Genomic DNA, 13,920 nt, shown 5'->3' with positions numbered 1-13,920 from the left:
TCTGCGACCCCACTGTGAAAGTGGAAACACAGATCCTTGTAGGGAAGGTGATGTGGAAGTTTCGAGTCGATGAGGTGCCAGTGCCTATCGTCGCACTTGCACAACAGTGTGCGGATGGAGTCAAATTTAACTAGTCACTTTATGCCAGATTTCTATTTCTTCTTGTCCATTTGGGAACCAATTTCATAAGATAGTGTCTGCTCTCATTGACATGCAGACTACCTTTGCAGAGAGTTCCTAGTGAACTGCCATGAAGCGCAAGAGCAAAGCAAGACCTTCCACTATGCGTGGCTCTTTTTGTTGATTGTGCTAGTAGCATGGGAGCTACTAGAGGAGAGCCAGTTCCCTTCGTTTGCATCAGACCTTCCTAATGTAGCAAAGTACACTTCGTTGTGGGAGACTAAGGACATGGAGTGAGTTTGGGATAGAAAGATCTTATGGACATTGATGGAAATAAATATCAGGATTGCCATCAATCATAAGCCGTAATTGTCACCCACTGTATATGCTAACCTGCAGAGATATGCTGAGTTCAAAGCTTATTTCCATCGAGTATCTATCAGGGCACGAAGGACCCTATGCAGAAGTGGTACAACTTGCCATACCTGGCCATAGATGATGCCATCGATGCGGTGCTTGATAAATGGTTAGTGAAGTGACACACTACCATGGACTTGGCAGTGCGTAAAAGCAAGTCTACAGTGCAGAGGAAGAAGGAGGAGGCCAAGCTGAAGATCGTGTAGCTGGTCAAGAAGAGGAAAAAGGAGGCCGCCAAAAAGGCCCAGCCAGAGTAGACAGGAAAGAAAGAAAGAAAGCAGACAAGTTTCACAGAGTAGGGCTTTGATAAAGGCACAAAGTTGCCTTCACCAAAACCAAAGTGGAAGACACAAAGTAGCATAACATTGAACCACAGGAGACATCAGCCCACATTAAGCACCCGAGAGAGCTAGAGAAGGGAGGGTCTACGAAGAAATCCAAGGTGACCAGGACCTCGCGGGACCCTATCACATTGAAAGACAGTGACCTATATGAAATTGGTGACACAGTCAGAGATGTCACCATGAAGGCCTTGCAGCAATTTGAAAAGTAGCAACAAATCATACTAGGGGCTATCCAGACTGGGTTTTAGAAGTTGTAGACCCACGCATTGTAGGCTGGTATGATGTCTACCAGCTTGGCCATTGGCACTTTAGAGGCTGCGAATATGTGGTGCACGAAGGCTTCTAGTGTGATATTGTGTTGGAAATAATACTGAGAGGGGGGGGGTGAATCAGTATTATCAAGTCAAATATTCCTTTTTCAAAATCAACTGATATATGCTACTTCAGTTAGTTAAACCCGTGCATATACGCAACTATGCATAAGGAAACCTGCGTATACAAAGCAAACTCTTAATTTACTTTATCTTTCTGATGTTGATTGTTAACCTGTGTTTCAGAATCAAATAACCAGTAACCGGAAACAGTAAAATAGAGCACAAATACAATCACACATAAGAACACATGATATAAGGTGGAAACCCAATGTGGGTGAAAACCACTTGCTGCAATTCATCTCTATCTTCCTTTAAATTAGAAACTTATTTAACAATGTAGTGGTGCAGTCCTTTACCAGTACACAGGCTGCAACCTGCAGAGAGCTACAACCCTCTCTCATTCTCCAGCTTCTCCTGGAAGGGAGCTACAACCCGCTTAGCTTTTGCACTAGCAAAGATACTAGTACGTAGGTGCTGGCCTACAGAAGGCTACAACCTTCTCTTTCTTCCAGGGACCACGTTTCATAAATTTTCAGACTCGATCCATCAACATCAAACAATCATAAACAATTTCTGCATCAAACAACCTCCTTTTCACCAATTAGAACTGAATCAAGTAGATACTTCTTTGACAGATGTATCCAAAACACGGTAACAGCAACCACACACCAAATTCTGAACCCAAAACACTGCAGCAATAAACAGAGGCAGCTAGATCACAACTCAAAAGATATACGCTACTTCAATAGCCTGAAACCTGCATGCATACGCTTCTGCGTATGGAACAACCTGCGTATAAGTTGTTTTCATTCAATTAGCCAGTGTGTATATGCACCTTCGCTTCACTGAACCTACGTACAGATCTATAAAGGATAATTCACTCCTTCAGATATTTAAACACTAATTAACCAGATTATTAGATTTATAGATCAAGCAAGCGCCACATATAATAGATCAAAATCATACAAAAATACTATCATTCAAGCTAAAAGATTGTGATCCATCAATAGAACTTATCCTTCTCTTGTGCGCTAAGGTTCCTCCTTCATTCAGATCCAGATCTGCACCATAACCCAATTACCAGTATTCCAGATCTAGCACTTTATCACATATTCAATAATAATTTAGATGATACTTTGCCACATGATCTCCTTCCTATTTTATAGTTTTAGGACTTCCACAACACCACGGTCCAAAACCATAATAAACAATACCAAAGACCCAATACCTGGGGTCAACATTTCTGACAAGATACCATGGTCTAAAACCATAGGTTCAAATACCAAGGACTAACTACCACGGACCAAAAGTAAGTTCTCCAACATATACGCGTTTTGCTTGCATGAAAGTGCATGTATACGCATATGCGCCTTTGTAACGTCGAACCCGCGTGTATACGTGCCTTCATCTAGATGAAACTATGTATGTCCTTTCCTTCATTCTGAAAGCCTGAACTGAGATCTATTACCAAAGAGAGTTGCCATCAAGGACAACACTTGTGCCATAGCTCCAAACCGGTGCCATAATGCCAAAAATCTCCCCCTTTGGACTTGATAGCAACCCACAATCCTCAAATTCATTCTCCCCCTTTGTCATTGAGGGCAAAGGGTTGTGCTCCCCCTGAGTACATGCTAAAATCTCTACCCTGTTGTGTTGACAATGCTCCCCCTGACTGTAAGCAAGATCTGCAAAAAGAAGTTCTTCAAGAAGAACCATGACTTATACATCATAAAAGACCTTCCTATCACCAAAAGACTCAATACATACATCCAGCACCCAACCAAGTGGGGATACATCAGAAATTTACATATGACAACCAAAGTTCATTACATGTTCATCCCAGGCATAGTGGGGAAACCAAAATAGGCCATTACATGACCTTGACACCATAAAAGAGATACCACAAAAGAGATACATGACATAGAGACGAAATATCTAGAACAAGACTTATGAAAGTCACCAATAACTGATAGCAGCAGCATCTGTCAATCACCATTCAGATCAGCAACCAAGATTTCCTTCTATTATCCCTTTGCCTTTGTTCCACCTAAACTCAACAACAACTTAGAACCAAAAGCTTCTAAGATAATGCCAAAAATGCATCATTAGCAGTTTATCTGCTCCCCCTGAACCTGTGCTGTATGGTCTTTGTCAAACCCATATCAGAATATCTTCAACCAGAGCCTGTCCCTATTGATATCCATCAAACCTCCATATACGCGACTGTCTCTGCACAAACCGACGTATGTACCTGGATCCTCCTCAGGAAACTCGCGTACACCCATTTTTCTCTGAACCAAACAAGATTTAGCAGCAAGATGATGCATCCACTACCCCCAGCTTCTGTCTCAAGTATTCAAAAGTTTCCCTAGGAAGTGGTTTAGTGAGAATATCAGCAACTTGTTCCTTAGAACGAACATACTCCAATTTGACCTTTTTTTCCACCACTTGTTCCCGGAGAAAGTGATACTTGATTGGTATGTGCTTGGTCTTTGAATGTATGACTTGGTTCTTTGAAATGCTGATGCACTTGTATTATCACATAAGATGGAGATAGGTGGTGTACAAGTGATTTGAAAATCCTGCAAGGTCTGCATCATCCAAAGGAGTTGAGTGCAGCAAGATGCAGCAGCCACATATTCTGCTTCAGCTGTAGATAAAGCAATCGAACTCTATTTCTTGTTGAACCAAGATACTAATCTGGAACCCATGAAGAATGCACCACGACTTGTGCTCTTCCTATCATCCATGCTTTCGGCCCAATCTGCATCTGTATAAGCATGAAGTGTGAGATCTGTATCTCTAGGATACCATAATGTTATAGACATTTTTGTGCCTTACAGCATGAAGCATGAAATGTCCATAATCTAAGGGATCCAAAGTCCCTAAACATGTTGTTCCTACCCCTAGAGGAACAAGGTCAGTAAACCACAGCACTGAATAAAAGTTCTCCACCTGAAAACACTCAAAAACAAGGCAATTCTGGATCATGTCAACTGCTCCACTGAGCATCTGCGCTGAATGTCAACTGCTCCACTGTCTACCTGTGTTGAATGTCAACTGCAAAGAAGGCTACCTGCGCTGGGTGAGTTTGGACATGTGGCACAGTCATTCCTCAAGGTGTCAATGCCCAGGAAGCTTCCAAAATGACACTTGGATCAGGGAATTCGACTGGTGATGAGTAAGAGGTTCTAGATCTCCAAGTGGAAGCAAGAACCTCCAAGTGGACTCAAGAACTGAAGAATAACTGAAGTGAGAAAGGACACTAGTCAGCTTCATGCCAGCCTCAAGCTGACTCATCCTTTCTCCAAAACTCCTATATATAGATCTCTCTCATGAGGTCTAGGGGGGGCTGGAATCTTGTGAATGTAAAGGATTGCTGTTGGTTTGAGTTTAGAACTATTGGGTGATTTGCTTTGAAGGAGGTGAAGAGGAGATTTCTTTCTGCTGGGAAGGTGATGCTGGATTGGGCCTCTTATGGTTGTATCACTTCATGAACCTTACTTCTTCCATTAATAAAGCATTTGAGGTTCTTCTATATGAATGTGTTTCAATGGTGTGTTGTTATACTTGTGTATTTGATTTATTCTAATCCTTGAATCAATTATGAATGTATGCTTCTTATAGTTTCCCTCTCTTGCCATTTTGCAGGATCTTGGTGTAGCTGGGCCAGTGAAAGAGCAAGGAGATGGGAGCAAGCAGCAAGGAGAGAAGATTGGATCAATCATTAGCGAAAGACATCGGTTAGTGGATCTCTTTCTCCCCTCTCTTACATCTCATAAAGAAGTAATCTCAGATAGCTTTGCTTTGATTGTTGCTAAGGAACTATCACCCTTAGAGTGGGATAGGGTCATTCCGTATTGGATACTTTTCCCAACAACAAATTGGCGACTTCGCTGGGGATCGTATCTTGTTGGTTGTTTGTGTTTTTTGCTATTCATTTCCTAAACACAGGGAGTACCGAATCGAACTGCATTTGGATCTTTCAAATGCAAAGTAGAGGGCAGCTACTCTAGCTCAGTTTCTGGGCATGTTTATGATTTGAAGAGCTGATCCACAAGGACTTTGAACAGCTCTTAGTGATAGCTTTTCACCCTCCTTTGAATCATCCTTTAGTGTGTACTAGATTGGTAGCTTTGATTTGGCCAAAACCTGTTGATTTTTGAGCAATCTGTGACCCAGAACCTGAGAGAAACGAGAGTTTCTCTCTTCATTGCAGGCACTGTGAAGGCAGTCTGCATTTCATCGCAGGTCCCGAAGGGGCTACCTGCGCTGAATGTCAAACTGACAGTGTTCTACCTGCGCTGAACCAGTGTGGCCTTGTGCAACTGGGGTTCTCTGCTTTCTGTTGCCCTGTTTTCATCCCTGTTTCTGCAGCCTGTTATCAGTCAATGTACCTATCTGAAACCACCTTTCTTTACCACTATTCCACCTCGGTTGTATAAAGAAACTGTGTTTGTTCTTTGTGTATTTCTTACATCATTTGCAGTTTCCCATAACGAAAGTGAACTAGTCTTGTTGTGGCCTCTTAGATCTAGACCTGTGATAAGTGTCGTTCTGATCTTAAGAGTTAGTTTGTTTTCTGTTCATAGCTGATTGAGCTTTTGCTTTCGTCATATGGTTTGAATTTATGTATTTCTAGTGTTGAAACAAGTAAATCTTAAGGTGTCTTTTTATTTTGGACAAAATCTTGTTTGCTTTCACTTGAAATTGAATTCAAAGTTATACAACAGCTTTCTTTTTGTAGTACACCAACATTAAGAAAGAGAAAAGAAATACCTGCATTGTGCATGTGCATTTTGACAGCTTGCATGTTGATTTAGGAAAAAGTGCATTAGTGTGTGCTCTATGATCTGTGTGAAAAGATGATGTCTTTCTTTTCCCTTAGTAGTTAAGATTTTCATAAGTTGAAAAGATTGAAAAAGCTTGCTTCTCATCTTTAGACTGCATTTAGGAGTTGTACCATACATCTCGTGGTGAACCTTGAAAGACAAACTTTAAAAAGATCAACTTAAAATATATTGAATGAACCTAACAACGCTTTGAAACATAACGCAAACACATAGAGGTCTAAGCTAGAGACGTGTTCCGGCGTCGTTAAACGTAGTGACTGTCGATCTCGAAGAAGGTGGGTGATTCCTCCTAAGAGTCAGTGGCACTAATACGGACTTGTGCTCCCACGTACCGTCGCGTATATATTGGGAGACCCCTATAGGAACAAAGCTTTTATCCTTAGGAAGCCGTGTCGGCCGCCCTACTGATCGCAATGCAGTGAACACAGCATTCACGAAGATCGACCACCCGTACCGTAAAATGTATTCTGTGGTTTTGCGAAAGGTTTGGCACACCCTCTGCCTAGATCTCCAGAGCAGTTTCTTTTGGCCTTTTTCAAACTCTACAACTGAAAAAGTCCATCCAAGCATTTGTCACTTCGGGCTCGTTAAAACATCGAAGGAGACTAGAGTCATCTTTAGCTTTTTCTCGACTCTTAAAAAGTGAAAAAGCAAGTTGTGTCTAAAAGCGTCTAATAAAATTCATTCAATTCGAAAACACAAGTTTCCCCTTTTAATATTTTGGTTGATCGAGTAATCCGCAATCGTGGAAGAAAGTCAATTGAAACCCCGTCGTTCGCGGAGGCTTACGAGTCAACCGTCTTTGTCTCCGGAATCGAAAACAGTACGGACAAAGCGAACTCGTTTAACTGGTTCAAAATCTCCTATAAAAGTTAGGACAAGTGTTCCAACTACATCTGAGGTTCCGGTTACTCCAAACATTTCTGGAAACCCTGCCTCTATAGAAGAAGTTCAACAGCCACAGAAGGACAGTAATACTGATCCTAGTCTGGGGGCAAATACTTGTATAAACTGAACAAGTTCCATCTGTAACCGGTCCAGAGAGTTTTGTTCCTCAAACAACTGTCGCTGTCGAAACAACCACTTCTTCGGCACCAGAAATATTTTACGGACCTGACGGTCTTCCTCTTCCACCAGGTTTGATTGCGATAGAGGAAATTGCAGAGGATCCGCAAGCAAGTACTCCAACCCATTTTGGAGTCGGAGTCACTCTATTTCCTTCATCAGAAGTTAATCCACCACAAGTGGAGGTTCCTGTAGAATCGCCAGGCAATCTATTGGATAGACTTAAAATGTCTGAGCAACCGTCATCATCTAGGACTGTGTCAAACGACATAGCGACAGCAGAAGCCCCTGCCGTCACTCCGACAATGTTTGCCGGCATACCATCTGTCCCAACTAGCTCACAATCGCTAGAAGGAGTCCACCAAGGGACTATTTCGACAGTATGGTCTGTTCCAGTTTGTTCATCCGGAATAATACCCGGTAACTCTTATGTTGAGACTCGCCAAATTGATCCATTTGGAGGTCAATTTGGGCAATCCAGTCCCCAAGGACAATCAATCCCCTTGAGTTCCGGATTGCTACCGTATGGGGGGCAGTATGCCTTTTCATTACCCCCTCCGGGAGGGTACCCATACGCGAGTTCACAACAGTATTCAGGTTATACTGGAATTGCATCAAGTAGTTGGGTACCTATGCTACCTCAACAACCAAGGGTTGTATATTCTATGCAACAATGTATACCTATGACGAACATCCCAACCACACCGGCTATTGTAACAGTGTCACAAGTTCAAGCGATGCCTGTTGCATGTCAACCTCAGATTTCTCAGGTTGTAATGCAACAGCCACTTGACCATGGGTCACAACCACAATCGCCAATTGGTGGGGCGACACAGGTCCAAACGGGTACAATTACCCCACACCTCGGTCCAACGGTTAGCATAGCACAACAGAACATGGCTTCACAACCATGGCTAGTGCAATACCAACAACCACAATTCCAGCAGGTGTACCAAGGTTCTGAGCAGTAGATCTTTGCGAACAGTGGACAACCGTATATCCAAAACGGTCAAAACCAACCACTTTACAGTGGTCAAGTCCACCAACCGTATCAGTCATACCAACATCAATTACATTATGCTGGTATGCAAAGGCCCACTGCTCAAGTGATTCCATCGTACCCTAGTTATGCTTCGCCTAACCTGCATCAACAGTTACCATTCGTGGCGACTTTAGAGTTACCCGATTTACACCAGTTAACCAACGATAAGATTGCTTATTCCCCTTGGTGGCCAGCGATTCCTCACAAACTTCCATCTGACATTCCTAAATTCAATGGAAATCCAGGTGAAGACCCATCGAATCGCGTGATGACTTTTCATCTGTGGTGTTCGTCGAACACCCTGAACGACGATTCGATAAGGCTTCGCCTTTTTCAGAGGACATTGACAGGTCCTGCGGCTAAATGGTATATTGAATTACCTAGATCCTCTTTCGACAATTTTAGTTCCCTAGCCACGACTTTCTTAACCCATTTTCAATTACCGATAAGGTATGAAACGGGAACAGAGATATTAACCAACTTCAAGCAGACAACGGCCACCCACATATCTGATCATATACATGAGTGGCGTCGTCGTCGTAGGATGGTGAAAACATACGTTCCCGATCAGCTGTTAGCTGAATGGTTTATAAAGTCGTTACTTCCTGCTATAATCGAAGATGTGGCAAAGGGGGGAGTCGTAACAGAGGAGCAAGTTATCGCTCGTGCACAGTATTTGGACTTAGTTTATACTCAGTCTGGCACGCTCTACGACAAAATACCTGACGCTCCTAGACTGGAATTTTCAATTCCTCCTCCTCCTAAATCCAATAGTGACTCTCATGCCAGTGATGGCGTGATTGGCACGGCAAACACGAAATCGATAAAGGCTTCGTCAAAGAAAGCCCGTAAGAATTCGGATCAAAATGCAAAAGAAGAAATTCTTGCTTCGGAAGTAAATGCTGTATCAACAGATAAAGGCAAAGAAACCAATCAACCAGGAAGCAAGAAGAAACAAAACAAAGGGAAGAAGAATAAACAGGGTGAATCATCTCCTGGAAAAAATTCTTCAAGCCCTCCTAGGAAAGGGAAACCCAAAAGTCCATGCATGATATGTGACGAGGATCATTGGACAACCGATTGTCCGTACAAAGCTGAGTTAAAAAGATTCTTTAAGAGTCCGAAAAATCCAGCTGTGTTAACTGATCCGTTTCCAAATCCAGGCCAAAATCTGGTTGATAATGGAAGTACTTCCCCGTGCCAGGTGCTAATGTTGTCGACCTCCAAGCAACAGAATGATGCTTTGATTTCGAGAAGGAAAAAAGATTACGGGAACCCGCAATTGTCGAACGGTAAGGAAAAAGATCAACCAAGCAGTTCGGTGACAACTTCGACAGAAGTTGTGCCACCATTTATTACGGGAAGCATTCCAATGATCCATGGAAGCAATCATTCTCTCCAAAACATCGAAGTAATTTTCCTAAAAGACCCCACTTTAATGGGTACTTTTGCCCTACCGCCTCCGAGTAATCCGGCGGAAATGGCCACAGTGGAATATGAAACCTTCTATTTCTAATGGATCTAAAACTTCGAGGATAGTTCCTATCTCATGTCAACCTCGTTAAAAAATGAAGAGCCGAGGACGGTTCTTATCTTGTGTCAACCTCATTAAAAAATGAAACAAATCCCCTTTCTTAGAGGTAAACCTTCATTCCAATCACCGAGTTGAATGCAATGAAGCTTTGGGGGTGTGCACCTCGATTTGCGTTATTATGCTGGGGGCATGCAAACATAATTCGAGCAGTTTTAGCATAAAGTTCATGCTCGTTAAAAAATAAACGCAAGAAACGAGCAGTTTTAGCATAAAGTTCATGCTCGTTAAAAAACAAACGCAAGAATCGAGCAGTTTTAGCATAAAGTTCATGCTCATTAAAAAATAAATGCAAGATCCGAGCAGTTTTAACGCGGTCTTCATGCTCGTTAAAAAATAAATATAAGCAGTGAGCAATGTTTCCTCCAGAGTTTAAGCTCATTTTTAAATAAAAAATGAACCTATCCCGGTAAATAACCACTGTGATCGTAAATTTATCAGCCATAAAAGCCTTGGTCGTGTTTGCACCTGCCACCTCCACTTTCATTTGGCCGATCGTTCACCTCCATATGATTGTTTACCCATTTTGAGGAACAACTGCGAAGAGTGATTTCACCTAGCCATCCTTATGACACTGCCGTGATTGGAAAATTCCAACCTATACCTGGAATCAGTTGCTATCCCTGTTTATCACTCGTTCCTCAAAAGACGAGTCTTCTTTAAGCCCTTTTTAACTGACTCGTAAAATATGAAAACATTGCCGAGTTTTGGCCTTCCAGCTCGTTAAAGGACCGGAAGAGCTATCCCTCCTCTAGATTTTAATCTTTTTGGACCTGAGGGATTATTGCACAAAAAGGTCGAGTGCTTGTTTTGTTCGCCTCATTAAAGATATCGAAAACTCATCCCTTCTGTATTGTTTTATACTATTTCGGACTTAAGGGATTAGATGACGAAAAAGGAATTTTGGAGTTGACTTTATGTACCTTTTCAGACTCTCTAAAAATGAAAAGGACCGAGTTTTCCTTGTCGTTAGACTCGTTAAAATGATTAAATAGCGACAAACTTGTCTTTAGACGAGAACGAGTTTCCCTATCGCTAGGCTCATTAAAACATAGCGATGGGCTTGCCCGAAGGGCAGGTTATAGAACAAGCATATGTTATCCTCCTCAAGCTTGACAAAAATAAAGAGGTACTGGTCAGAAATGACTGGGGAAAAATTGGGAGAACCTCAAAGCTTTAATGGTAGCGAGTCGCTCTTGAACATGACACTTTTCCTCCGTACCACATCGGGTTGGGTTGTTTCATTCACCGGTCTCATCACCATGGTCTCGCCAAACCATCCACATTTGGGGTAATGATATCGATCCATCGCATCAGTGTCGTTATATGTTCAAGAGATGTTGCTCAGAAAGAGTCAACCGTGTCCCATCCACTACCATACATCATCTTTCATCCTTCCATGACCGCCACCCTGAATCATATTTCACAGATTGTTTTCACCTCCATTAAAATCATTAGCTCCATTCCGTGTCACTGATGTGGGATTCATTAAGGCCCTCCTCTGACGGATCCCTCCTTGTCGACATCAGCTCATTATCCAAGGAGTTGATCTAGGAACAACCCCCTCAGTACTTTGAAGCTTGCATGCCTCAATGGCAAGTTTCTCACTTCTGGCGACAGGTATACATCAATGACCTTCGACCAGAAGATTTTGCGTGGTGCTCAATGCCAAGTCCTTTATTCACACCACGTGAATTGTACTGCAGTACCTTGAGGGTCATTATCATTATCGGTGATTCCTCTCGCGCTTGTTAACGGTTTACATCATGGACCGGTAATCAAGCGATGTCTTTCCATGTTCGACTTCAGCACAATTCTCACATGGATCGACTTGTACTTAGAGTGAAGATCGAACGAGTTTGAAGACCCCAGATCTAGTTTCATCCATCCGGGCTGCAATATCTATTCAGGAAATATAAAGACATTTGACATGTACATCATTGTTGCAGATGATCATCCTACTCAAAGGATGATAATTTTCACCAAAATTATCAGTCTACCATCAGACGATCGTCTGTTCTATGTACCAAAATGAATTTATAAAGCTGAGCATGGGAATGCCCGCCTCAGCTAGATCATGAAAGCAGTATGAAAAATAATGTATTGTATTGTATTTTATTACAGGTCACCTCTCAGCAATTGAATGAACTTCGGATCCTCCTGATAAAGCATTTCACCCGATAAACGACCTCATACTTTAGGGGGCAACTGTTATAGACATTTTTGTGCCTTACAGCATGAAGCATGAAATGTCCATAATCTAAGGGATCCAAAGTCCCTAAACATGTTGTTCCTACCCCTAGAGGAACAAGGTCAGCAAACCACAACACTGAATAAGAGTTCTCCACCTGAAAACACTCAAAAACAAGGCAATTCTGGATCATGTCAACTGCTCCACTGAGCATCTGCGCTGAATGTCAACTGCTCCACTGTCTACCTACGTTGAATGTCAACTGCAAAGAAGGCTACCTACGCTGGGCGAGTTTGGACATGTGGCACAGTCATTCCTCAAGGTGTCAATGCCCAGGAAGCTTCCAAAATGACACTTGGATCAGGGAATTCGACTGGTGATGAGTAAGAGGTTCTAGATCTCCAAGTGGAAGCAAGAACCTCCAAGTGGACTCAAGAACTGAAGAATAACTGAAGTGAGAAAGGACACTAGTCAGCTTCATGCCAGCCTCAAGCTGACTCATCCTTTCTCCAAAACTCCTATATATAGATCTCTCTCATGAGGTCTAGGGGGGGCTGGAATCTTGTAAATGTAAAGGATTGTTGTTGGTTTGAGTTTAGAACTATTGGGTGATTTGCTTTGAAGGAGGTGAAGAGGACATTTCTTTCTGCTGGGAAGGTGATGCTGGATTGGGCCTCTTATGGTTGTATCACTTCCTAAACCTTACTTCTTCCATTAATAAAGCATTTGAGGTTCTTCTATATGCATGTGTTTCAATAGTGTGTTGTTATACTTGTGTATTTGATTTATTCTAATCCTTAAATCAATTATGAATGTATGCTTCTTGTAGTTTCCCTCTCTTGCCACTTTGCAGGATCTTGGTGTAGCTGGGCCAGTGAAAGAGCAAGGAGCTGGGAGCAAGCAGCAAGGAGAGAAGATTGGATCAATCATTAGCGAAAGACATCGGTTAGTGGATCTCTTTCTCCCCTCTCTTACATCTCATAAAGAAGTAATCTCAGATAGCTTTGCTTTGATTGTTGCTAAGGAACTATCACCCTTAGAGTGGGATAGGGTCATTCTGTATTGGATTCTTTTCCCAACAACAAATTGGCGACTCTGTTGGGGATCGTATCTTGTTGGTTGTTTGTGTTTTTTGCTATTCATTTCCTAAACACATGGAGTACCGAATCGAACTGCATTTGGATCTTTCAAATGCAAAGTAGAGGGCAGCTACTCTAGCTCAGTTTCTGGGCATGTTTATGATTTGAAGAGCTGATCCACAAGGACTCTGAACAGCTCTTAGTGATAGATTTTCACCCTCCTTTGAATCATCCTTTAGTGTGTACTAGATTGGTAGCTTTGATTTGGCCAAAAACTGTTGATTTTTGAGAAATTTGTGACCCAGAACCTGAGAGAAACGAGAGTTTCTCTCTTCATTGCAGGCACTGTGAAGGCAATCTGCATTTCATCGCAGGTCCCGAAGGGGCTACCTGCGCTGAATGTCAAACTGACAGTGTTCTACCTATGCTGAACCAGTGTGGCCTTGTGCAACTGGGGTTCTCTGCTTTCTGTTGCCCTGTTTTCATCCCTGTTTTTGCAGCCTGTTATCAGTCAATGTACCTATGTGAAACCACCTTTCTTTACCACTATTCCGCCTCGGTTGTATAAAGAAACTGTGTTTGTTCTTTGTGTATTTCTTACATCATTTGCAGTTTCCCATAACGAAAGTGAACTAGTCTTGCTGTGGCCTCTTAGATCTAGACCTGTGATAAGTGTCGTTCTGATCTTAAGAGTTAGTTTGTTTGCTGTTCGTAGTTGATTGAGCTTTTGCTTTGGTCATATGGTTTGAATTTATGTATTTCTAGTGTTGAAACAAGTAAATCTTAAGGTGTCTTTTGATTTTGGACAAAAGCTTGTTTGCTTTCACTTGAAATTTAATTCAAA

This window comes from Pinus tabuliformis, chromosome 3_2 (assembly GCF_031772625.1).
Source record: "Pinus tabuliformis cultivar Carrire ecotype Pingquan chromosome 3_2, CPIR1, whole genome shotgun sequence".
Classification (NCBI taxonomy): Eukaryota; Viridiplantae; Streptophyta; class Pinopsida; order Pinales; family Pinaceae; genus Pinus; species Pinus tabuliformis.
This window is presented reverse-complemented; position numbering follows the sequence as displayed.